We start from the raw sequence: 22,719 nt of genomic DNA, 5'->3' as shown, positions 1-22,719 counted from the left end.
GAAACTGAGAAGCTTCTGCAAGGCAAAGGAAACAGTCAGTAGGATAAAACGACCACCCACAGAATGGGAAAAGATCTTCACCGATCCCACATCTGACAGAGGACTGATTTCCAAAATATATAAGGAGCTCAAGAAGCTAGCCACCAAAACACCAAACAACGAAATTAAAAAGTGGGGTGCAGAACTAAATAGGGAATTCTCAACAGAGGAATCTGAAATGGCTGAAAGACACTTAAAAAAGTGCTCAAAATCATTGGCCATCAGAGAAATGCAACTCAAAACAACTCTGAGATACCATCTCACGCCTGTCAGAATGGCTAAAATAAAAAACACCAATGACAATCTATGCTGGAGAGGATGTGGAGAAAAAGGAACACTCCTCCATTGCTGGTGGGAGTGCGATCTTGTAAGACCACTCTGGAAATCAGTATGGCGGTTGCTCAGAAAAATGGGAATCAGTGTACCTCAAGATCCAGTCATTCCTCTCTTGGGTATATATCCAAATAGGGCATGTACTTACAACAAGGACATATGTTCAACCATGTTCATAGCAGCATTGTTTGTAATAGCCAGAACCTGGAAACAACCTAGATGCCCCTCTATTGAAGAATGGATTGAGAAAATGTGGTACATTTATACAATGGAGTACTACTCAGCAGAAAAAAGCAATGGAATCTTGAAATTCGCAGGCAAATGGATGGAACTAGAGGAAACCATCCTGAGTGAGGTAACCCAGTCACAAAAAGACAAGCAAGGTATGTACTCACTGATATATGAATTTTAGACATAGAACAAAAGACTACCAGTATATAATGCTCTTCACCAAAGAAACTAGGAAACATGAAGGACTCTAAGGGTTAAATGGTCCCCAGGAATGGAAATGGCATGAACTCCCGAACTCACAGGAACTGTTGGCCTGAACAAGGGAGAGCACATCGACCCCAGATGCTGTCCAGGAGGCCTGTACAAGACTGATCCAGACCCCAGAACATAGATGTCAATAAGGAGGCCTCTGCACTCCAGGGAGCCTCTGGTAGTGGATTAGTATTTTTCCCTGGTGCAAGAAGGGACTTTGAGAGCCCATCCCATATGAAGGGTTACACTCTGGCCCTGGACACATGGGGAAGGGCCCAGGATCAGCATAGGAAGACTTGGTGGACTTTGCTGAGCTCCCGTTGAGGGCCCTACCCTGCCTGGGGAGTAGTGGGGGGATGGGGTTGGGGGGATGGGCTGGGGTGGGGGAGAAAGTTTGGGGGTGAGGGGAGGGAGAGGGAGAAGGGACTTGAAATAAGCTTGTTCCCTAACTAGAACTAATAAAATAAAATAAAATTAAAAAAAAAAAAGGAAAAAAAAAAAGAATCGAAGAGCTAAGTTCAAAAGGATGAATCACAGGATGCTAAACAAGGAATACAAGGGTCAACTGGACATGCTAAAGATGTTTCTCCAAATAATTCCCGAGGTAACTTATCTATCCTTGTCTCTATCTTCAAAACTTCTACTGTGGGCTCCATTCCCCACATCTACCCCAGCAGGGAAGCTTTACTTGTCGTTCATAAACAATTGTGTGCCGTGTGCTTCCAATTTCCTGACTTCAATTCTTCTGTGTCCATTCAGGTGCAGATAAGGAAGCAGAGGTCCAGATACACTTGGGATCATACCAGGAACATCTAGAAATGCCATAGTGTTCAGGAGAAACCAGCTCTCAGTGCATCAGAACAAGAGTCAATTTCCTATCAATGCTCCCACCACTCGGGTTCCAGTGTGGTCAGGAAAACAGCTAACATCTGCAAGACCTGAAGCCATGACCACCAATACCTCACAGCACTACTCCCATTTTGATAAGGCTCCTGTGAAACTTTTGGGTATGGCAATTGTTTGATAAGCCCCAGGTACAGTAGCTTCTGGATCATTTCCATCTAGAAAAGACACTCCTAGTCAAAGCAGTAGGTTTCAAGACAAAACAGACTCAGCTGCAGAGATAAAATCCAGTCCCAGCCAAATCTCTAGTACCCTTCATCCATTGTAGATTCACCTGCAGCTAGGTATGGGCAGCCGATGCAAACGAGTAGAGAACAAGCTGGGAAGCTCTGCCACCAGTCATCACATGATGGGTGTGGACTTCCCAAAGATGGTGTCCCTCTTGCAAGGTCGGCCAACTCAGATTCTATGTGTGAGAGACCATCAGGTGTCAGTGCTCCCACTGTATTCAGCCATTTGAAATTTGTCTCTCACTTGGAATCCTTTTTTTCCATGTGTCAGCGACCATAACTTGGGATCGTTCACAACACCTCGACGGCTTGAACAATACAGTAGACCAGGCATCCATTGTCTCCCAAATTGATCAGGCTTATGAAATAAAGAAGAAGAGGAAGAGATCCATAGAACAGAAGCAGCAAGGGAAGAAGTCTAGAGAGCTCTCATGGAAGGGAAGCAAGGATATGAATGCTAAATCTTCCAGCTGAAAGGCGCTGGCTTTCTCATGGCCTCTGCTTGTGGGGATTCCACATACCAGACACAGTTATGTGTCAGTTCACATCCACCAGGCAGCCATTGAATCTCCAGACTCACAATCCATTCTCTCCATGAGGAAGATCCAAGGCAGTGTCCAATCTCCCTTTGCTCAGTCCTAGTCCTGCAGAACCTGATTCTGTCTTCTTCATTGAGGAGACAATGAAGGTCTTTTATATGAAGCCCTGAAGTGTGGACAGGCTGGCCAATCCCCTACAGGAAGAATTGGAATCCCAAGTCAGACAGCATCTTGTGGATCACCTGCATACCCAGGTTCAGATCAAGATTCAGACTCAAGAAAGACAGGTGCATTCATCACAGCTCCAGAGCCCGACACAGAGCCTGCTGGAAGAGGATGGGAGACTCAATCAGCTCTCACCATTCCAGCCAAAGATAATGATGGAGCCTCTTCTGCCGTCCAGGACCAGCTCTTTATTGAACAACTCTGAATTAGATGCCGCTCTAGGAAACGTGTCTCAGCTTGAATTCTTTAAGCAATTCTCATTACTTGCCTTCTTTTACCAACTGCTGATACTGATAGTTGAGAGCAGTAGTGTCACAACAAACACTTTAGGGATCAGAGGCAGTTGCTACCAAATGCAGTTTGGTTTTCTTGGCTGAGACAAAGTTCTGATTCTCTGTAGCCCAGGATGACCTTTAATGCTCTGGGAGAAGCTTGCTTTACTTCCCACATGTTGGTTTTTATAACTTGTGGCTAAGAATTTGGACACAAGAGTACTAACATTTTTCAGTGACCATATTTGTGTTGTTTTTGTTTCCTTTCATGGTTAACTCTTTGTGTATATAATATGTAACAATTTTGCAGAAATTGCCAGAGTGTATTAGAACCTTTGATATTCTCCTGGCTTTAGTTTAATTGACCCCTTTCAGGCAAAAGGTGGGGCAACCAGAAGGACAGTGCTGATGAGTCCCAAGGGTACTGTCCCATCTAATATGCTTTTCTACAGTGTTCACCACTATAGATGAAACCTGAGCAGGACATTATCTACCAAGCCTGAAACAGGCAATATGGAGCTATGTGTGGACGAGCTAGGTTCTTTAGGGCTTCTTTGATCTATTTCTGTCTTTATTCCCAGTGTCTTTAGTCTCCAAAGATCTCACAATGGAACCAAATTCCCATATGATCCCAGAATTTCATGTTGCCCATGGCTTGCCAATTCCACCTGGTGGAAAAAGGACTGGAGGACCCGATACACTTCAAAGTAACAGATCCTCTAGCTCTCCACTGAACACAGTGACCCAAGGTTCTACAAGTAGCTCAGCATCACCATATCCCCATGGTCCTGACATCTCAAGTTCCTCCAAAGTCACAAGAGTTTTCCAATAATCCAAGGAGTCAGCAGAAATGCAGACATTCACTGAGGATAAAAACCTGACACTCACAGAACATTCTGATAAGTGCATGTACCTGAAGAAGGAATGCATGACTCTGGTTCAAAGGTTTGGCCTGGAGGAGCACCCTATCAAGTTATGGCCTGTCTAGTGTCTCCCTTCACTCTTATCAGATAGCCCCTGACCCAGCAGGCATATGCATAGTTCCCTGACACGCACACACATTGCAGCCGAAGTACTAGAGGCGAGCAAAGCCCAATAAATCTCATGGAATAGAGATAAAAGTGTTATCTTAGGTTGGTCTAACTCTCAGTCCCCAAATACAGAATGGTGGTGCCCCCTCAGAGCGATAATTTTGCTCTAAAGGATCTTAAAAGCCTCTACCTAATGGCTTCCATTAAAATGTCATCCTTGTATTAGAACCTTCCATATTCTCCTGGCTTCAAGTCCAGTTCATCCTGCCTTCATTCTATACATGTCCCTTCATCTTCGAAATCTGTGATAGATGAAGTATAAAGAGCATAGGCCAGGCATTTCTTCCAGCATCTTATTTGGGGCCTTTTGTTGGCACCCTGCCTCTCCTGATCTCTTTTGTTTGCTACTTTACAACTGGTTCAAGACCAGACATGCTAAAGAGAATCAGACAAAGGCCTGAGAAGTCCATGTGAATCCTGCCTGTGGATCTCAGGAGACAAGCCTCCCGAACAGGGTCTGTCCCTCTTGGCATATCACTCAGTCCCGATTCGGAGGGCCAGGGCCATTCAAGAATCTGCAGTACTCCTCAACTGAGTCCCTGAATTAACTCTTAACATGATGAACCCGACTTCTCCATTGTGGATCACAGGTGTCAGAAGAAAAGCTTCTGAAAGAGTTAAGCTATGGAAGGGCAGTAGATGCAGAAGAGTAGAGAGAACAAGTTGAGAAGCTCGGCCTCCAGTCATCACATGTTGGGTGTGGACTTCCCAAAGATTGTGTCCCTCTTGCAAGGTCAGCCACCTCAGATCCTATGTGTGAGAGACCATCAGGTGTCAGTGCTCCCACTGTATTCAGCCATTTGAAATTTCTCTCCCACTTGGAATCCTTTTTTTTCCATGTGTCAGCGACCATAACTTGGGATCCTTCACAACAACTCGGACGGCTTGAACAATACAGTAGACCAGGCATCCATTGTCTCCCAAATTGATCAGGTTTGTGAAACAAACGAGAAGAGGAAGAGATCCATAGAACAGAAGCAGCAGGGGAAGAAGTCTAGAGAGCTCTCATGGAAGGGAAGCAAGGATATGAATGCTAAATCTTCCAGCTGCAAAGGCTCTGGCCTTCTCATGGCCTCTGCTTGTGGGGATTCCACATACCAGACACAGTTATGTGTCAGTTCACATCCACCAGGCAGCCATTGACTCTCCAGACTCAGAATCCATTCTCCTCATGAGGAAGATCCAAGGCAGTGTCCAATGTCCCTTTGCTCAGTCCTAGTCCTGCAGAACCTGATTCTGTCTTCTTCATTGAGGAGACAATGAGGGTCTTTTATATGAAGCCCTGAAGTGTGGACAGGCTGGCCAATCCCCTACAGGAAGAATTGGAATCCCAAGTCAGACAGCATCTTGTGGATCACCTGCATACCCAGGTCCAGATCAAGATTCTGATTCAACAAAGACTGGTGAATTCATCACAGCTTCATCAACAGCTCCAGAGCCTGACACTAAGCCTGCTGGAAGAGGATGGGAGACTCAATCAGCTCTCACCATTCCAGCCAAAGATAATGATGGAGCCTCTTCTGCCGTCCAGGACCAGCGCTTTATTGAACAACTCTGAATTAGATTTCTCTCTAGGCAACCTTCCCACCCTGACTTCTTTGAGCAATTCTCAGTATTTCTAACAAGACTTCATTCTGATGTTTCTTACACCACTGCCCTCACCTTCCACACTATCAGGATCACAGGCCCTTGCTACCAAATACAGTTTGCTTTTCTTTGCTGTGTCAAAGTTCTGATTCTATGTAGCTCACACTGGCCCTTAAGATTTGGGAACTGCTTGCTTTACTTCCCACATGATGTTTTTTAGAATTTTTGGCTAAGAATTTGCACACAAGAGTGTTAATATTTCAGGGACAATATTTTTGTTACTCTTTCCTTTCATAGTTAACTGTTCATATGTATACAATATGTAAAAAGTTTGCAGGTATTGTGAGTAAGTGTTTCTGCATGTAGTTCAGGCTGGCCTCTACCTTCTGCTTTTCGTTTTTCTGATGCCATGTTGTGAGATTCCAGGTAGGAGCTAATATACACGGCCTGTGAGCTTCTTGAATTTGTGAGTTGAATTAAAATATTGTGTTGTTTATACCTTATCTTTAAATCCATGAATTGATTTAAGTCTCATTCCATATGTTATCTTTGAATCCATGAATTGATTTAAGTCTCATTCCATATGTTTCTTAATATGACACACATTGTCTAAAATCAGGAACAAGACAAGGCTGCCCACTCTCCATATCTCTTCAATATTGTATTTGGAGTTCTACCTAGAGGAATAAGACAAGAAAAGGAGATCAAGGGGATTCAAATTGAAAAGGAAAAAAAATCAAACTTACACTATTTGCAGATGATATGATAGTTTACTTAAGTGACCTGAAAAACTCTACCAGTGAACAGGTCGATCTGATACACATCTTCAGCAAAGTAGCAGGATACAAGATCAACTAAAATAAATTAGTCCTACTATGTACAGATGATAAATGCACTGAGAAAGAAGTCACAGAAACATCACCCTTTACAATAGCAACTAACATAAAGTTTGTGTTAAACTAACCAAAAATGTGAAAGACATGTAAAGAAAGTCTTTAAGGAAGAAATTATAGAAGATCCCAGAAAATGGAAAGATCTCCCATCCTCTTGGATAGGTAGGTCAACATAGAAAAAATGCAATCTTTTCGAAAGCAGTCTACAGATTCAATGCAATCCCCATCAAAGATCCTAACCCAATTCTTCAGAACCCTTGAAAGAATACTAAACTTCATATGGGAAAACAAAAAAGCCAGGATAGCCAAAACACTGTACAATGAAGGAACTTCTGGAGGCATCACCATCCCCGACTTCAAGCTCTATTATAGAGCCATAGTGCTGATAACAGCTTGGTACTGGCATTTACATAAACAGTTTGACCAATGGAATTGAATTGAAAACCCTGGTATTAAGCCACACACCTAGGGAACACCTGATTTGACAAAGAAGCTAAAGTTATACAATGGAAAAAGGAAAGCATCTTCAACAAATGGTGTTGGCATAACTGGATTCAGACATGTAGAAGATTGCAAATAGATCCATATCCATCACAAAGAACAAAACCTAAGTCTAAATGGATCAAAGTCCTCAACATAAATTCAGCCACACTGAATCTCCTACAAGAGAAGGTAGGTGGTACCCTTGAACAAATTGGTATAGGAGACCACTTTCTGAACATAACAGCAGTAGCACAAACATTGAGATCATCAATTAATAAATGAAACCTCCTGAAACCGAGAAGCTTCTGTAAGGCAAAGGACACAGTCAGCAAGACAAAATGCCAGCCCACAGAATGGGAAAAGATATTCACCAACCCCACATCCAACAGAGGGCTGATCACCAAAATATACAACAAACTCAAGAAGCTAGCTACCAAAACACCAAACAATGCAATTAAACAGTGGAGTACATAACTAAATAGAAAATTCCCAACAGAGGAGTCTAAATGACTGAAAGATCCTTGAGAAAGTGCTCAACATCCTTAGCCATCAGGGTTCGGCAGCTCAAAACCACTCTGAGATACCATCTTACTCCTATCAGATGGCTACAAATCAATGACAGTTTATGCTGGAGAGAATGTGGAGAAAGAGGAACATTTCTCCATTGCTGGTGGGAATGCAAACTTGTACAACCACTTTGGAAAACAATATTGAGATTTCTCAGGAAAATGGGAATCAGTCAACCTCAAGATCCAGCAATTCTTCTCTTGGGGATATACCTAAAGAATTCACATTCCTAAAATGAGGAAAGATGTTCAACTATGTTCATAGCAGCATTGTTTGTAATAGCCATAACCTAGATGCCCCTCAACTGAAGAATGGATAGAGAAAATGTTCCACATTTACATACTGGAGTACTACTCATTAGAACAAAACAATGGAATCTTGAAATTCACAGGCAAATGGATGGAACTGGAAGAGACCATCCTAAGTGAGGTAACCCAGTCACAAAATTTAAAACATGGTACGTTTTATGATTTTTAGACATATAGCAAAGGATTACCCGTCTTCAATCCACACTGCCAGAGGAGCTAGGAAACAAGTAGGACCCCAGGAGAAGATTGCATAGTCCCTGGAAGAAGGCCCAAGAACCCATGAACAAAGTGGGAGCAGTGGGGGTTGGGCAGGAAGGAGGTAGGAAGAGAAGAAGGGGATGAGGGAGGAGAACAAGAGAACTGAGACAGGGGAGGAATAGAGGAGGCAAGAAAGGAGATGCCTTGATAGAGGGAGACAGTACAGATATGGAGAGAGTCTAGCACAGGGGAAATGTTAGGGGACCCACAGGGATGACCCCAACTAAGAATCCAAGCACTATTGGAGAAGATGCCATTGATGCCCTTCCCTTATAATGAGATTGATGTCTACCTTTGTTGCCATTCCTAAGGCCTTCATCCAGTAGCTGATCAAAGCAGAAACTGGCACTCACAAAATAGCAGTGAGCCATACTCCTGGAATCCAGTTGGGAAGAGGGAGGAGGGATGCGTAGAGGAGCCACGACAGTGCTGCAGAAATCCGCAGAAACCGTTGACCTGACCTAGTGAGAACATGGATACCCTGGTCATAAATGTAGGGAAACAGCATTGGACCAAAACAAGTTCTCTGAAAGTGGGTGCCATCTAGGAGCCCAGACAGTCTATGGGACCTCTAACAGTGGAGCCAGTCTTTAACCCTAGACTACAAATGTACTTTAGGAGCCCATTCCCTATGGGGGCGATACTAATGCAGCCCAGGTCCTGCAATGAGGGCATAGGCTTTCCCCCAAATGATAGGGCAGATTTTAAAGGTCCCTGGTGGAGGGACCCACTATGCCTGGGGAGCATTAGGGGGATGGCTTGGTGGTGGAGTTGGAGACATGGGAGGATGGGAGGGGTAGGGATTGGGGTGATGGATATGTAAATATTAGTAATTAAAGAATTTAATAAAAAAAACAAAAAAGAGCAGCAAAGGAAAAAGTCATGTTATATAAAGGCAGACCTATGAGAATTACACTGAGTTCTCCATGGAAATCCTGAAAGCCAGGAGGTCCTGGATAGATGTTTTACAAAGAAGAGACCATGGATCCCAGCACAGACTACTGTATACAGCAACATCTATCAGTCTCTATGGATGGAGAAAGAAGATATTGCATGACAATGGCAGATTTACATAATACATATGCAGAAATCCAGCCCTACAGAAAGTTCTAGAAAGAAAACTCCAACCCAAGCAGGTTAACTACACTCACAGGAACATAGGCAATAGATATTCACTCTTTCCCAAAAGTCAGAAATAGGGGAAAACTCACATGCAATACCCCCACCAAAAACAATTACAAAAATATCAACAATCAATGGTCATTAATATCCCTCAGTACCTAAGGTCTTAACTGTAAAAAGCCACAGGCTAACAGAATGGAACTGAAGATAGAATCCAACCTTCGCTGCATACAAGAATATCTCCTCACCTTCAAAACAGAGGATATCAGAGTAAGGGTTGAGAATCAGTTTTCCAAGCAAACAGCCCCAAGAAGCATGCTGGTGTACCTATCTTAATATCTAACAAGGAAAGAATTCACACTAAAATTAAAAGACACTAAAAAGGTTATTTCTTATTCATCACAGGAAATATCAAAGTGAAGTCTCAATTACCAACATATGTACATCCACTACAAAGGCACTAACATTAAGTAGAGAAACAATACTAAAACATAAATCACATATAAGAACTCACACAGTTATACTGGGAGTCTTCTACACCCACTCTCACCACTGGACAGGACTACCTGACAGTAATTTAACAAACAAATGAACAAAAGTCATGACCCAATAGGGTTTAGCAGACCTACATAGAACATTCCATCTATACACAAAAGGATGTACTATCTTCTCAGCACTACATGGAACCTATTCTAAAATCAACTACATACTTGGCATTAAGGCTAATCTGAACAGATACAAAAACATTGGAATAACCCTAGTGTAGATTAGCAGACAACCACTGCTTAAAACCAGCATTCAGGAACACAAATTGTAGAAACCTTACACACTCAGAAATTGAACAATGGGCAATTGCACCATTCCTGGGTCAAGGAAGAAATAAATTAAAGACTTCAGAGAATTCAATGAGAATGAAAACACAACATACCCAAACTTATGGGACAGTTTGAAAGCAGTGCTAAGAGGAAAGTTCATCGCACTAAGTGCCCACATAAAGATCCTGGAGAATAGTCACACTAGAGAATTAACAGCACAACTGAAAGCTCTAAAACAAAATGAATGAAACTCAGCCTGGAGGAGTAGACACCTGGAAATAATCAAGTTGAGGGCTGCAATCAACAAAGTAGAAACAAAGAAAACAAATCAAATAATCAATGGAACAAAGAGTTCTTGGAGAAAAATCAGTAAGATAGACAAATCCTTATACAAACTAACCAAAAGGCAGAGAGAGAGCATGCTAATTAACAAAATCAGAAATGAAAAACGGAACATAACAATGGATAATGAGGACATCCAGAGAATCATCCTTTGAAAACCAGTACTCCACAAAATGAGAAAATTTAAGGAAATGGACAATTTCCTGGATAGGTATCACTTACCAAAATTAAATCAAGAATAGATAAATAATTTAAATAGACATACAACTCCTAGTGAAATAGAAGCAGTCATCCAAAGTCTCTCAAGCAATAAAGCTCAGGGCTGATGGCTTCAGTGCAGAATTACAGAAATTCAAAGACAAGTTAATACCAGTGCTCCTTAAACTGTTCCACAAAGTAGAAGCAGGAAGGTCATTGCCAAACTCTTTTTACAAGGCTACATTTACCTTGGTACCCAAGCCACACAAAGACCTAACTTGCCTTTTCCTCTGTGGCTCGCTGTTGATCATCTGTGGCTGCTTTCCTCTCCTGTATCTTGGGCAAAACCTCGTACCCTATTTCCTCCTCTGTTGGGACATTGTCTGACCTGAGGCCCTGTCTGACCACATCCAAATCAAACTTTAGAAGGTTTTGTACATTTTTCTTCCCTATGCCTTGCTTTCTCTGTAGGAATAACATTATCAACTGAAGTTCCGGTCAACCCATTAAGTGGACCAATCTTAATAAACTCAATGTCACTTTTCTTTCTGTAAGGTCTTTGTGCACCTGGAATACTGTATTAGCATTCTCAGAAGCTAGCTGTTTCAGAATCAAATGTTCAACACCTGTATCTGCCGTTATCCTGGATGATGCCTGCCTTAGTCTAGAGACACAATTCTGAAATAACTCACTAGGTCCCTGTCTGCTCTTTCTAAAGGCTTTGGTCTGTGTCCTAGCATCTGGAAGCTGGTACCAAGTTCTCTTGGCAGCTTTGCCAATCTGCATATACACCGCCATCTCAAGATCTAACTGCTGATCTGTGTCTTTGTATTGCCCTTCCTCGGCGAGCATCTCATAAGAAACAGGAAGGTTTGGGGCTTTATTCTTCTCACCTGTGATCTGACTGCTCTGCAAATTCTGCTTTTTCTCTGATCTGAGGAAAACTGCAAATTTCTTACCTCCTGTGAGAGTGATTCCACTAAATCTTTCAATTTTACCACTAGGTTTTGCTTCTGTTTTTCTAATTTAAAATGATAGAGGTGAAGAATCTTCATCCTGATACTTAACAACTCTCTCTTCACACTCATCTCAATCATTCTGCCCTGTATATTCTTTTTTCTAGCCACTCCTCAGTAGGTGCGGAGTTCTCTGGTCTCTATTACATTGCTAACCAGTTCAGAGGCAGAGATTTCCTGCTGTCCTGCACATATCCACGCTTCCACCTTTGTTTCCTGAAGCCAAGCGGCATCTCTGATACAGCTGCAGTGGAGGCTTCTGTGTTAGGAAAGGATCTTTTCAAAACTTTTAAACTCTAAACTCTTCTGTATTGGCTTCTGCTTTACTTCAGCTCTCCTGGTTATTAAATATAGCTAAGTAAATATACATTCATCGGACTGATAATTCTGTCTCGTATCTCTAATTATATACAATTTTTACCGTCAAGGTTTACTCACTTCTCTTCGTCATCTGGAAAACATTCCTTGTCATTACCATGTATGACAAAAACCCCTTGTAAATGATAACATTCATAAACAATATTTGGGAAGGCAGGCATCGTTCCCTCTAAACTACTTCCTGCTGTTAGGGGCACTGGAAACCATGGGGATGCTAAGAAAACCCAGAAATCCTGGCCTGAAAGGTCTGTAAGGCTGCCTTGTCCCCGCTGTTTTAGATGCTGGATCACCTGGGACACTGCTTAGAGGGTCTCCAGTCACCAAACCCTATTAGTTTGGAAGGAATCCACAGCTTTTTCATTTTCTGTGGAAACAAAAGCAGAAATTCTTTTCCCAAGTAACCCACACTTGTATTTAAATTTAGAAGTCAAAGCATTTTAAAAATATATGATTTGGATTAATTCAGCAGCATTCACCTGGGATTGGTGGCACACGCATTTGCATTTAATCCCAGCACTCGGGAGTAGCCAGCCTCGTCTCCAGATCCAATGACAGGATAGGCTCCAAAGCTACACAGAGAAACCCTGCCTCGAAAAACCAAAAAATAAAAAATAAAAAAGCAGCATTAATAGTCAACTGTGAGCAGCTTTTGCTCTTTTATTAGCAATTGAACAATTTAAAGACAGCACAATAGCATACCTTATCCAGAATCTGTATCTTTCACTTTTCAATTCCTTTTTAAAACGTTACTTTTCATTTCCAATGTTTTCTATTATTTCCACTTTTCAGAACAACTCCACTAACTGCAGTTTTCTTTTGGAGACAGCAAACTTCTCCACTTCCTATCCAACTACCTCAGGAACTGAGGCACCATCCACCTCATAAACCTCACTGCTGGCACCAGTCTTCTGAGGGCGACCTCTCAGGTCCCCTTTCTCACCTGCACAAAACTCAGTTGCACCTCCAATTGTGGTGCCAATGCCATGACAAAGTGCGAGTCCAGGCAAAAACCTGGAGATTTAGTTAAAAGCAGAGACTTCTGGCTGCTTGTGCTGTGTGTGTCTCCAATTTTATTCCTCTGACCTTTTCCCAGGGAGACAGCAGCCTTATATACACTTACAGCACGTGTAACAGCTGTAACAGCTCGTGGAAGGAGAGCTTGTGTTTCCCCAGGTGTAGTGGGGCGAGGCCAGGGCTGTAAGCCAGGACTAGAGAACAGGATGCACCTGTGGCTATTGGCTGACAGGAAACTCACAGAGACACCATTGGGAGCTGGGACCCAACAACCACAGGCAAAAAATTTCAACAAATATCTCAGAGTCTCCTATTTCCTACAGAAACCGCTATTCAATTAACCTTACCAAGTCATTCAGTCCTTACAAATGCATCAAGGAACCAAATATTACAATGTTCCCTAGTTCCTACAGGAAACCCAATGCAATCAAGTATCCAAAGGCATCAAATGCCTGCAATGCAGCAAAATCTGCAAATGTCTCAAAGTACCCTAGTTGCTGAAGCAACCTCAAAACAATCAACTCTTCCATTGTAGCCACACCCTGTGAGGTACCTAGGTCCCCAAGAGTCCCCAGGGCCATCAATGCTAACAAATCCCTTCCAGTACCCCAGTCCCCTAATGTACACAGGACTCCAACCACAAGGCGCCCATCCAATGAATACAAGTCCCCAGTTTCCTCATGGTTCTCTGGGAGTTGTAGTGTCAGGGATACCCCAGAATCTCTGGAGAGTGAGTACACATACATATGGAGTCAAGGAAGGTTCCTCGAATCCTCTAGAAAGACTGAAGAAACTACGCATTTCCTATTCCAAGTATTAGAAGCTCCTACTGCAAAAATATTTTGATAAGTGCATGGGCCCAAGCCAGGAAAAATAGGAGAAGCTCTCACAGATGACTGGCATGACAGAGCAACAGAGCCAGGAGAGTGAACTTGGATTGACACGTAAAACAATCTTGTTTCTAATTAAAAAATGGAGTAAGAAAAAATAAAACAGAAGTTGCTTTGATGACAATGAAAAAAGGAGTGACACCCAGGAAGGTCTAAGGCTGATGAGACCCTTCCCGGTCAAGATTGGGTAACCATCCTGCATATGTGTCCTAAATTTCCCATCCCTGCACTGAAGAGGCAGGGGACAGGGATGTCTGTGAGTTGGGAGTGAGCCTGGTTTATATAGGCAGATAGAGGGCAGTAGAGGCTTGGTGGATGGACTATGTCTCAATTGAAAAAAGAAACCACAAGAATAAAAGAGGGTAGTATAAGATATTAATCTATAAGGAGTAATCGTATGGTTGTGCCTCCTTAGCACTGAAGACACTCAGTTGATATCCTGGTTTTGGTTCATGTTTCTGATTGTACCAGCTTCCAACTTGCTACACATAATTATTGCCTTTTTTCATAAACCCAGCATCAGGCATTGTTAACTGTAGGCCTTGAGTGCTCCTCTTAATCAGGCCACCGGAATAAGCTCTTGGATTTCAAGGACCTGCATATAAGTAGTTGGGAACAGGTGGTTTTTCTGCTGATCATATTGCCTAGAGTTCTACCTGGCCCTAAAGTATGGCTATCCATATTGGTTAGTTTTTGCCATTCAGAATTGGGGTTTTACAGCTTGTTTCACTACTAAATCATTTCCCAAGTAGCTTTTATTGTGTATTTTATATTTTAGTTTTTGAATTTTATTAATCACAGACATGTGCAAATAAATTCTATTCTATGTTTTATGTATGTGTAAATACCCATTCAGCTACTGCAATAGCGTACTGGCTCCAACAGATTCTTTTCTGGGTCGATGATCTGTCCTCAGGCATCAATTCCCTTTTTGCTGAGACCTTATGACCAAATAGATGGTTGTTTGGTTGTCCTAAATTTTAAGAGTCAGTATTGTATCATGAGGGAAGACTTTTCATGATTGTGTCATATGACACTCTTCCTGGGGAGAAGTGAACAAATAATTCCCATTGCAGGGAGGGAGAGAAGACCACAGTGCAAATGTCACCAAAGGATCGCTTGATTTGGCAATGATTTCTCTTGAAATTACTTAAAGAAACATGATTGAAAGGTTTTGTTACAAAAACTGACAACACAAGGTATGACATTGGCCACGACAGGAACACAGCTTCTGTGTGCTGACTCTTAGGAAAGTTCTACAAGCTTTCACCTCAATGATGCTGGTCTTTTCTTCATCACTCCTAATTTCTCAACCGCAGCTGACTAACATGGAGCATCCTAGCAAAGCAAGTGTTTGGTGTTAGTGCTCTGCTGTTTTGTTAATCACAACTGGTGCTTCAGGATACTCTAATCAGAAACACAGTATCTTCATTCCAAATAACAAATAGTCCAAATCACATCTTTAAACTTCCCTCTTGAACTTCACAAACCATGCCTCCATCTTCCTCATTGCTCTCATCATCCTTACCCTCCCCGCGGTCACAAAACTGGTTATAGAAATCTCAACACTCAATGCATTTCTAATCCAAAGTTCCAAAATCCTTCCACAATCTTCTCCCTAACATGGTCATGTCGGTCATAGCAATGCCCACATTCCTGGTACCAACTTGTCTTGGTTAAAGTCTCTATAGCAAGGATTAAATTTAATGTCCAAAGCCATTTTGGGATGAGAGTGTTCATTTGGCTTATGTTTCCATATCACTGTTCACCCTCAAAGGAAGTTAGGGTAGGATTTCAAACAGGGCAGGAACAAGGAGGGAGGAGCTGATATAGAGACCACCAGTGGATGCTGCATATGGACTTTTTCCTCAAGGCTTGTTCAGCCTGCTTTTTTTTCTTTCTTTTCTTTTGTTTGGTATTTCAAGATAGTGTTTGCCTGTGTGGCCCTGGCTATCCTAGAACTTTCTCTGTAGACCAAGCTGTCCTAAAACTCAGAGATCCTAATGCCTCAGACATTGTACCTTCTCAATACTAAGATTTAAAACATGGGCCAATTCTACCTGGTTCATCTTGCTTTCTTACAAAACGTAGGACCACCAGCCCAGGTGTGGTATAACTCAGAATGGGCTCAGCCCTCTCTCATCAATCACTAATTAAGAAAATGCCCTTCACCTTGTGTCAGCTTGATATGAAAGTATTCAGCACAGAGGATATAAAAGCTGGTGGATCAAAGGCAGAGCCAGGTGGATCTCTATGAATTTGTGGCCATCCGAGTGTGCAAAGCAAGTTCCAGGCCAGTCCAGAGCTGGTATTAAGAGAAACCCCATCTGGAACACCTTACAAAAGAAAGAGGGTCTACAAGGAACCTCGATGGAGAAGACACGTACCGGCCAGGCCCTTGGAATAAGACTTCAGTTTCCAGTAGTGTACTCTACAAGTTGGGAGAGCCTGCTGATATCCAGAGTGAGTGGCCACTAAATCTCCTATGGAGATGGTGAGGGTGATGGGATAACATGGCCTTTCCTGCCTCAAGGGCCTTCACTCCCTGGTTAGATATAGAGGGAACTAGGGGACCGAGAGAGGACCTGGGACTTGTAAATTCTGAGTTTGTTTCCTTCCCACAGCTAGCCTCCAGGTTTCCAAAGGCCTCAAGAGCCTGCAAGTAACCCAGACGAGACAGTACACCCAGAGACCCAATGTAATCACGCCTCCAGGTGCATCCAGGCCCTACAAGGAACCTATGTCGCTGGTGCACTCAAGTCACACCAATGCAGCCAAATATTGGGATGCATCCAGGTCCCCCACAGTGGCTTGATCTCCAATCATTGGGAACCAGTAAAATGGAAGCAGGTCTTCTTCCATCCTCAGGTCCTCAAGGGAGCCCGGCTGGCCATGGTTTCCCAGGTTCTCTATTTTCTTCAAACTCTCAGTGGCTGTATGTTTTCCCAATTGCTCTGAAGTGCCTGCACAGGGAATGCTTCATGTATGCACAAAGGATTTGGGAGCCTGGGTAGCAGATCATGTAGGTCTTTCTCTTGTCCCTCTCTTCCTAAGCGGGAATAGCCACTATTCCATCAGCTCCCCTTCTCTAAACCCTGCATAGTTAACCATAATCTGCACACCCAGTGCTGCTATGCTGCTTTGGGCAGCTAAGGACAGTTGTGCAGTTGTGAAATATTTGCATCCAAGGCTGGAGCTCACATTCTATTCAATTCAGGTACACCCTGGGTCTAGGCAACAGCTCCATGGGATCTCATGGCAAAGTTAACAGTTCTCCCAGTGAATCCTACTGAATTTCTACTGAAGTTTTCTTGTTCCCAGGTATGTCAGCACACACTCATCCTCTCCTCATCTCTCCTCTTTGACATCTGGATTCCTAGAACTATCTGCATGTGTGTGTGTGAGCAGGTGTCAGGCAAAGCCAGTCCTTCTATTCATCATCTAGACCTTGTAGGCTAGGCTGGGCATAAAAGTCTTTCTCTGACATCTTTTTCTCATTCTCCATCCAGGTCTGGTTCAGGAACAAATGGGCAAAACACAATCTGTAAAGTCCCCCAAAAGGTGCGGCCTGAAAAGCACAGATATCCTGGAGCTGGTGTTGGTTCTGACCAGACCTGAGACTACTTATCTATCACTGTGTCTGCTATGTTCTTTTGTGTTTTGGTGAAACATTGTATAGATGTCTGCTAAGCTTATTTATTGGAAAATCTTTTCCAAACTCTGAGGCGGTATCTGTCTTTAAGGTTGATGTATGTTTCTTGTATGCAGCAAAAGGATGGATCCTGTTCTGTAGAGAAAGAGGAACACTCCTCCATTGCTGTTGGGAGTGCAAATTGTACAACCATGTTGAAAAACAGTATGATGGTTTCTTAGGAAAATCAGAATCAGTCTACCTCAAGATTCAGCAATTCCTCTCTTAGGCATATACCCAAAGAATGCACATTCATACAATAAGGACATATGTCCAACCATGTTCATAGTAGCATTGTTTGCAAAAGGCAGAACATGGAATCAATCTATATGCCCCTCAGCTGAAGAATGCAATGAGAAAATGTGGTACATGTACACAATGGAGTACTACTCGGCATAAAAGCTCAATGAAATCTTGAAACTTGCAGGCAACGGGATAGAACTAGTTGAAACAATCCTAAGTGAGGTAACCCAGTCACAGAAAGACAAACATGGTATGTATTCACTCTTATATGGATATTAGATATAGAGCAAAGGTTTACCAGAGTACATTCCATACCACCAGAGAAGCAAGGAAACAAGGAGGACCATGAAAGTGTCATGCATGGTCCTGCAGTGAAGCTGAAAATACAAGAGTTCCTGAGCAAATTGGGACATGGGGAGAGTGGGTATGGAGGTAGCATAATGAATGAGGGGAGGGGAGGAGAGGGATGAGAACATGAGGGATGAGGACGATTGTGTGGGGAGAGGAATAGAGCAGAGCAAGGAAAGAGACATCAGTAGAGGAGCCACTGAGGTTTAAAGAGAAATCTGGCACTAGGGAATTGTACAGAGATCCACAAGAATGACCCCAACTAGGAACCTAATCAATAGGGGAGAGAATAACTTTAATGCCCTTTCCCTATCATGAGAATGATGACTGCCCTGCATGCCATCTAGAACCTTCATCCATTAGCTGATGGAAGGAGAAGCAGAGATCCACAGGTAAGCACAGAGCCCAAGTCCTGGAATCCAGTTTCAGAGAGGGAGGAGTGATCAACTAAAGGGTCTAGATCATGCTGGGAAAACCTGCAGAAACAGCTGACCTGAGAAAGTAGGAACCCATGCACCCCAGTCTGGGGAAACAACAGGACCAAACCAGGCCCCCTGAACAGGAGTGTCAGCTAGGAGCACTGGGCAGTCTATGGGGCCTTTGGCAGTGAAACCAGGATGTATCCCTATTGCACGAATGACTTTGGGAGCACATTTCCCATGGAGCTATACTCTCTTAGCCTGGTAAACAGGGGACCACTAAGGTCCTGCCCCAATTGACTTGATAGATTTTCCTGATCCCTCATCGAAGGCCTCACCCTCCCTGGGCAGTAGATGGGGAATGTGATGAGGGGGCTCCACAGGGAGCCTGGGAGGAGAGGAGAGAGTGATCTGGAATTGATATGTAAAGTAAGATCATTTCTAATTTTTAAAATATTTTTATTGATTTGTTAAGTATTTTTTTAAAGATTTATATATTATGTATACAACATTCTGCTTCCATGTATATTATATCTGCATATCTGAAGGCACCAGATCTCATAATGGATGGTTGTGAGCCACCATGTGGTTGCTGGGAATTGAACTCAGGACCTCTGGAAGAGTTGTCGGTGCTCGTGCTCAATGGCACAACACTTGTCTGTATTTTTTTTCAAAGTGTAAATAATTTATTCAGAAAGGACTCACTTGGCAACAGACTAAAAAAGGAGGTCCCTCCCCTGAGACTTAGATGCCCCTCTAAGTCTTTGAGGGTCAGCAGAGGACCCCATCCTTGACGACATCTCTGAGTCATCCCTGGGATTCCTGTAGTGTCAGGGTCAGGGTCCACCAGGCTCCCAGGGGCACCTTGCTCTGGCCCCACCTGGCTTTCTGGGTCTTAGGGCCCATTCTCATCGTTTTGGGCTTCAGGGCTCTCTGAAGTCGTTGGAAGTGGGGCATAGGCCTGCAGGTCTGTGTGATAGTTACTGGCTACTCAGTCACCCTCAGCCCTCTTCTCCATCTTCCTCCGTTTTCTTGTCTCATCAGCCACACTGGTCCCATGGGTAACAGGGCAGGCCTAGTTAGCCTCCCTGGGTTTTTCCGCTGACAGAGCAGAGGGCACACCCCTCAAGGTTGAGGGCAGTGTTTTCTACATCTGACGCCCCTGGTACCTGCTCCTGCCTCTTCTCCCCGCTTCCTCTTCTTGCTCTCTTTGGAGCTCAGTGACTCAGTCTCATCCCCCTGGGCCTCATCCAGGGCTCCCGATTCCTGGGGCTTTGTGCTCAGCAATGAGGGATCCTCAGCTTTTCCACTGCTCCCACTCAGGTCCCTTCCAGATTTTGTGTATGTATTCTGGACACACTTATTCTACCACCCACATGGGGAAATAGGAGGGCAACATGTGCGTGTTTCCATTTCCCTTCTATCCTGGCTGGCCGGAAAACCCAGGTTAGGTTCCCATGTTTGGAGGGTAATCCGTTGTAGCTATGTCATCACCCAGAACCAACATCTTCCAATGATTTTTGTATTCTCACAAAATTTGCCCCACCATTTTGTAGTATCTCAGAGGGTAGAATTTGACATGGGGTTTCTGTAGCTCAGACAGTTCTCAAACTCATTGTATGACTTCTGGTTACTATGAAATTCTGATCCACCTGCCTCTCACACACACTGAGTATTGAGACCTATAAACATTGAGTTTGCCTTTAGCAAGGTCTTCAGCTGCTTCATTTGTCCAAATTGGATATGTATTCGCCTTCTGGTTTGAAAAGTGTGTACAAGGTGAAATTTTATCCTGATTCTTTGCCACCATCACCCAGAGTACTCCTAGTATCTTAAAGCATTGATTTGCAATGCAAAGTAGTAAGATACACTTTAAATTTTACTCAAAGACCATTTTATTTAATGAAAAATGGTGAGTGGTAAAAAGTTAGGTGTGAAAATTCACAGTAACACAGGCATTTAACAAATCTAAAATCTCAGAGCCCAGGAAGCAGGAAACATATTGGCAGAACTTGGGTCACAGACAGGGACAAGTTAGAAAAACACTATATACCTATTTTGTATATTTCAAAAATTGAGCCAATTTAGTTGGAAAAAGAAATCCCTGAGCCAGGGAGCAATAGCACACACCTTTAATCCTTATGTGGAATTTCTTTCTAATTGTTGTTCAACTGTTACAAGCTAGAATCACCACACTCAGGTGACAAAAGCAAGCTGTTCACAGAAAATTCCATGCTAGTCTTGGCAACAAAGGGCTCTCTGAAGTCGTAGGAAGTGGGGCATAGGCCTGCAGGTCAGTGTGATAGTTACTGGCTACTCAATCTCCCTCAGCCCTCTTCTCTATCTTCCTCTGTCTTCTTACCCCATCAGCCACTCTGGCCCCATGGGTAACTGGGCAGGCCTGGTCAGCCTCCCTGGGTTTTGGGCTGACAGAGCTGAGGGCACACACCTCAAGGTTGAGGGCAGATTTTTCTACATCTGACGCCCCTGGTACCTGCTCCTGCCTCTTCTCCTCTGCTTCCTCTTCTTGCTCTCTTTGGAGCTCAGTGACTCAGTCTCATCCCCCTGGGCCTCATCCAGGGCTCCCGATTCCTGGGGCTTTGTGCTCAGCAATGAGGGATCCTCAGCTTTTCCACTGCTCCCACTCAGGTCCCTTCCAGATCCATAGGTCTGACCCTGGGTGCCAGCCTCTTGGAAGGGCTTCCCGGAGCCCTCATCCTTATCTGCCTGTCCTAGTACCATCAGTGGCCGTGGTATACCATGAGGTCTGAACCTCTGCAGCTTGTCATGGGGCCCCCAGACAAACTGGCAGCGAGGTCTGAAGTGCTCCCATGCAAAGTACACAAGCTCCCGGCGCTGGTGTCTGCAAAGCACGGCGAACATGAAGTAGTCCAGGACACTCTGACGCACGCTGGGCAGTTGGTGCTGTACCAGTGTCTCCTCCAGGAAGAAGCAGACCAGCGGTGCCTGGTAGTGCTCTAAGCCCAGCTCTCCCAGCGACTTGAGGATGCGTGTAATGCGCAGGTTGTTGTGCCTGTGACTGTTGAGGTTCTGGAAGCGTGGCTGGAAGTTCTGTGCACGGCAGACGGCACCGGTGTCCCGGTCCTCAAGTTGGATCCCATAGAAGCCCAGCATGAGTTCATAGGCCCGGACCAGACGCTCTTTGACCTCCTGGGAGTTTTTAAATGCCTCTACCTCCTTGAGTGTGAGGGGCTTGGCATGCCGGTTCACTCCTGGTTCCCTCAGAGGAAACAGCCACTGGATATAGGAGTGATTCTCTTCAAGGACGACATAGTTGTCTTTCCAGTTGTGAAGAATTTCCTCAATGTAGAGACCATTTGGCTGGAAGCAGATCTCATTTTTGTAGAAGCACAGGTTAGTCATGTCGCCGTTGCAGTCTTGATCTGCCAAATCCGGGTAGTGGTGCCGATACCTTCGCATGTCCTGCATAGCTCGCCAGTTTCGGTACCGGGTCTTCCTGGACTGGAACACACCTTTCCGTGGCTGCTTTGCGTTGCTGTGCTTGCTGCCCTTGTCCTCATGGCCTTTACCATCCGCCTGGCTGTCTTCAAAGCCTTCCTTGCTCTCGTCCTCCCAGGTGGAATCGTAGTCCAGGTCATCCATTCTCAAGAGGCAGGACCGGGTTTCCATGGAAAGGAAAGGGAAAGAGGAGTGCTTGTCTGTAAAAATGGAAAACATGTTGAAAGCCTGTTAGTAACATGTCTACACTGTGTATGCATTTGGACAGTAACCTGCCAAAGGACATTTGTGGAAGTAAGAAAACAAATGTGTGGACCATGGAAATTAATTAAACTCAGTTTCTCAGGCTTAGTGAAAAAGGCTTTGACTCTGCCATCTCCTAATCTTCAGAGCCCTTGATTCTAAGGGTTCTGTCTGGAGGAAGAGCAGAGACTGACACCAGGTTTCTGTATCACCAGCTGGTCTCAAACTCATTGAATGACTAAGGATAACCATGAATTTCTGATCCCCTATCTCACACATCCTGACGCAAGAGACCCAGATCCCTTGAGT

At 43.8% G+C, this 22,719-nt stretch overlaps 1 pseudogene; it reads right to left on the bottom strand.

Annotated features, from left to right (window-relative positions):
• Positions 1-16,746: 16,746 nt before the first annotated feature.
• LOC113838029 lies at positions 16,747-22,311 on the bottom strand (annotated as a pseudogene).
• Positions 22,312-22,719: the final 408 nt, after the last annotated feature.

This window comes from Cricetulus griseus, unplaced genomic scaffold (genome assembly GCF_003668045.3).
Source record: "Cricetulus griseus strain 17A/GY unplaced genomic scaffold, alternate assembly CriGri-PICRH-1.0 unplaced_scaffold_46, whole genome shotgun sequence".
NCBI lineage: Eukaryota > Metazoa > Chordata > Mammalia > Rodentia > Cricetidae > Cricetulus > Cricetulus griseus.
The sequence above is the reverse complement of the archived record's forward strand: the minus strand, read 5'-3'. Positions and strand labels throughout refer to the sequence as shown.